General features: G+C 42.1%; 1 protein-coding gene across 2 annotated transcripts in view; it reads left to right on the top strand.

Annotated features, from left to right (window-relative positions):
* The window catches only part of LOC122347266 (vitamin D3 receptor A), a 36541-nt gene that overhangs the window by 909 nt on the left and 30632 nt on the right, over window positions 1–5000 (top strand). The window lies entirely within an intron of this gene.

The following is a 5000-nucleotide window of genomic DNA, read 5'->3' as shown; positions in this document are numbered from 1 at the left end:
ATCACACAAATCGTGCACCAATGCAGAAAAAAACATGCATTTATCAGTGAATAAGAGTAAGCTGATTACAGAAAAACACTGAAAAACGTGCAACTACATATTTCACAGTATTTCTCTTTAAGCAGCTTACACTCATTCGCTGATAAATGCGTTTATTTCTGTTCGTTTTGTGATTTTTAGTGTTTTGCATTGTTGCTAAATTACACAATTTGCTTCTTTTATTTAAAACAACGAGACGTTCTTCGTTTATAAAATGCAAAGCAAATGAAAGAATGACATGGGGTTTGTTACTCGCTTATTTAATCTGGGGGGAAAAAATCTTAATTTCAATCTAAATTCACGGACACAGGACAAGTGCATCACACGCAGCGACTAAAAAAAAAAACTATAGTGGCATAAACAGTCTTATGAAAACAGATCTGCAGGAATTAAAAAAACACACAGATGCACGGTTTATCAGTATGGATCAGCGGCGTGTTTTAATGAAATAAATCGATCTGATTCCCATGATATCACATTGGTGACCTTATCTCTGATTCTTCCTCACACGCTAACACTCATAGGTTTGTAATTTTCCTCCAGGCTCTGTATAAATGTCGGTCTGCGCTGTTAAAAGCACCGGCTCTCCAAGCATTGCTGATTTGATCACTGCATCGTTTAACAGCCATATCGGAACAATTAGCACCAATGCTTTCGTCTTTATATATATATATATATATATATATATATATATATATATATATATATATATATATAACGGTTTGCGATAATGGCATGATTTCACCGGAGAGTAATTCCATGTGTCCTTCAGCACAAATCCGTCTGTTATTACAGAGATTGTTAGTGGCATTATGAGAGTTATTGAGTCTCCTCTTCATCTTTTTTTCAGCTTTATTAGTCAGTTTTCGAGCTGGATCAGACATCTGCCTAAGGGCTCAGGCGTGCGAACAAGACCAGAAATATGAGACGTTTCTGTTTGGTTGCGATGGAGCGTTTTCTTCCCCATCGGACGGATGCGTTTGCAGCAGTTGTGATTAAATTCATGCTGTGGTATTCCATCTGTTGCGCCGATATTTCTCCCGAAGTGTTGTGTTTCAGTGGGAACGGCTGCGGCGTCATGCATTTCCGTAGACTTTAGAGGGAGAGAGAAGGGATGCATCGCGTTTCCGCCGTGTTGCTTTGCAGGTTTCAGAGCCGTTTGTAGGTGAAGCAGCGTGCCTTTCCCCCCCGTGTGTGATTTGAGACAAACTTTGCCCCGCTTGGCGTCCGCCGTGTTTGTTTTGTGTCGGAGCGTAGCCTTTGCTCCCTCTGATATAAATCTTTTATGGCCTTTTTAAAGGGAAAAAGCGCTGCATTGCAAGAATGGTTGCGAGCTTTAAACGGCACACGCGGCGATTGCGGTGGTGTGCCGTGAACATGTGCCTCGCGCGCACACACACACACACACACACACACACACGGGAGGCTTTTCCAGTTCAGGGTGGTTGTGTACGAGACTGATCGTGCCTTTCATAACCATGTGATTAGATATCTTTATAGCGTGTTTGAATTGCACATCTGTAAACAACACTCGTGTGTGTGTGTGTGTGTGTGTGTGTGTGTGTGTGTGTGTGGACGGTTGTTGAAAGGCGGACCGAAAATGGCCCCTGCGCTTTTATTTTTCGCTTTAACCGGAGAACAATTAATTTCTACAAAGTGCATCTTCTATAGTAGTTTTATTTTAATAACCTTAAAGTTTCTAACCATACTGAGCTAGGCTGAACGGAGTCTAAAGTACTGGGAAAATATTTTTTTTGATAGTTATACTGTTGTTAAGCAAACCCTACACTGACCTCTTTCTGATCTGTTGTTGTTTTTTTAGCAAGGGACGTCTGAAATGCAAAGAATACACGATAAACTGTGTTTGAGAAAGTCTAAACACATTGTTCATTAGAAGTTCATGCAGTGTTTATTTTAACAAGAAACAATGGCGGCTAGCTGCAGGTCTGATAAACGGCCGTTGAAAACTCTCTCGTGGAAGAGCACAGCCTTGATTAATTTTTTTTAACGGCTGCGTTAACGGAAGCATATATTATTATAATTATTCCAATCGCTAGCCAAGATCGCGTCGTCTTCAATCGAGGATAAACTACAGGAAAAACTATTTGGTGATATCGGCGGCTTGCTTTTTTAAAAAAAAAAAAACCCTGTTAAAATACAAAAATGTTTAGAAAATGGCTCATTTGGATTTTTTAACCAATCCTGATAATATAAGGGCCGTGGCTGTAATCTAGGAGATAATAAATAGGATTGGTTTGATTGGTAATTCATTAAGTGCATCGTTAGGATGAAGCTGCGACGAATCGGTGCGTCCTGCTGTGAACGTGAGAATTAAAGCCATCATCGAAAGGAAATTGAAGAGAAGCCGATCTGATGAAAAACTACAAAACGAGGTTATTTGCTGTAATATGATTGAAGCAATCCACTCCATTAACTACGTTTAGTCTGTCGCGTTCATGCTGGAAAAAGAAAGACTACTGCAAAAAAAAAAACAAGAACGGCTCTTCTTTTTTGTGGTTTATTATGTTAATCAAGGAAACCGCTACACGAACGGCTTATTTTTAGTCGAATGCGTTTTAGCAGAAGTCTGAAGCTGCAGTTCATTTAAAAAAACGGAAAGAGGAACTTGTTGGAAACTAAACTACTAAAAAACTACCGTTTAGAGTAATTTGGGCCTATTAATAATGATCTGTTTCATGAACGCTCTGTATTAAAGTTTAATTTAATCACTGAACGAGTATGCCGTTTAAAGTTTACTCAAAGTTAATTGTTATAAGTAAATTAGTTGTTGTTTTTTTAAATGTTATTTTAGCAGCAAAAGTCTAAAACGTAGAGACTGAAGAACTACAAAACAAAGCATAAACTGTAGTTTCTAAAATTAGTCGGATTGTTTTTAAGCAAATTATGGCATTTTTAGTCTGTTTCAGATCATAAACCCTGCGACAGTAAACCTCTACATGAACTTTGTGTTTATTCTGTTTTATTTTAGCAACAAAACTCTATAAAGCAGCCGCTGACAAACACTGAACAAGTGTAGTGTATTGGAGAGACCGAACTACAGAAGAACTACAAAACAAGCATTTTTTTTGTTTTAGTTTTCTCTAACCGTTAAAGCATACGTTTTTTATTTTATTTACCTGATCTACTTTAATTCAGAAAAACTAAACCGTGCTTTCTAAACCCAGAACGGATGTAAAACGCACTTCAGAGTTTCTAAACTACTGAAAAACTACAAAAAAACAGTTTTTCCTGTTAGTTATCGTTAAGGACACTTCCGTTTTACTCCTCTATTGTATTTTGGCAGTAAACAAGTAGCTGCGGTTTCTAAACAAGACTGAAACTACTGAAAAAAACTACAAAAAAAACAGTTTTTCCTGTTAGTAATCGTCAAGGACGCGTTTACGTAAACTTGAAGAGGGGCTAAACCGCTCTAAAACTGTTGTTTATTGTTGTTATGGTAGGTTCCCGCTTGTTTGTTTAGCAAGAGAGCACCGTTAGCAACAAACGTTAGCCGCCGCCTCAGACTAGCTCGTGAGACGTCGAGCGCGTGCGTGCGTCGCGCGCGCGCTCCGAACGGACCACCCAGACGCCGCGAGGCCCCCGCGTGACGCCTTTTTAGCGAGATGAAAACCGTTTAGCGACGAGTTCAGCGTTCCCACACTAATTGCCGAGTTCTAGCAGCGAGGGTCCTGGAGTGGGCGCGTTCCCGGAGGAGTGTAATGGCTCCCACATGGCCTGCTCCGCGCGGGACGCCGCTCTCGAGTTTCCGCGGACTTACAGGAAGTCCTGCCTTTAATAGTCGGGCCGATTAGCCGTTGCCAGGGGCGACGGGAGGCCGTTAATGCGCTCCGAGTGCCATTAATTGCACACCTGCTTGATTAATGCGGTGAGATTTTATTTTGCTACAAACTATTCTTAAAAGACATTCAAGTTGACTAAATGCTATACTATACAACAATGATTATCATTAATCGATTAATAAATATTAGCGCTTTCTCCACAGAAGGCGGATAGATATTCGAAGTCAAGTGAGTTCATGCCCATCTACCGCCGCCGCCGACGTCATTATTTTAGAGTTATAATTAGTTTTCACGCTTCGTGTAAACGTTCGTCCGGCCCGCGTCTAGACGACCGCGTTCCGCCGCCGCGCAGGAATGTTCAACGCGAAAGCGATCACGTGCGTCGATGGGAAACTCCCGGAGGGGGGCGTGCCTTAGGTTGACTGACAGCCAGACGAGCCCCGCCCTCATCCTCCTCCTCCTCCTCCTCGGCGGGGCTGAAAACGAGGCCACAGAAACACTTCAAGAGGCCGCTTTGGCAGCTCGAGAGTTTAAATGCCAGCTCGCGTGCGTTTCGAGCGCAGCGGGGTCGTAAATGTGAGGATTATACGTTGTTTTTGTCGCGCAAGCGAACTCGGGTCGGAGCTGGAGAGGAATTTTGTCTCTCTCTCTCTCTCACGCGCTGTGGTTGTCTGGGGCGAGGGTGGGGCTGCCGCGCTCTGATTGGCCGTGTAACCCGAGCCCCGGGCTTCTGATTGGTTGCCGGGTAACAAGCCCCCGTGTTTGCGTTGCGGGCGTCCCCCCGACCGGAAGCTGCTGATGTGATGGAATCTGCAGGATGTTTCGGAGGAACATGAGGGTGACGGGATGCAGCATGTCTGACCCCATCCAAAAGCGCTGCTTTTCCTCTTCCCTTCCATCTGTTTTTCAGCTTTCATATTTTGTTTCCCTTAGAGACACAGTTTGGGCTCCTTAAAAAAAATTAGCTCGGTAATGATAGTTTGCGGATTACCGCAATTGTGGTGAGCCTCCAAAATACCGTATTTATTACAGTTAGTGTTTCTGCTTTAAAACGTGAGCTCTGCTTTAAAGAGTGAAAGAAACCCCTTTTTTTCCTTTTAGGACAGTTATTTGATTAGTTTCAAATAAATAATTTAATTTCTTTTTATTTACAGAATCAGT

Source organism: Puntigrus tetrazona, chromosome 6, assembly GCF_018831695.1.
Source record: "Puntigrus tetrazona isolate hp1 chromosome 6, ASM1883169v1, whole genome shotgun sequence".
NCBI lineage: Eukaryota > Metazoa > Chordata > Actinopteri > Cypriniformes > Cyprinidae > Puntigrus > Puntigrus tetrazona.
The sequence above is the reverse complement of the archived record's forward strand: the minus strand, read 5'-3'. Positions and strand labels throughout refer to the sequence as shown.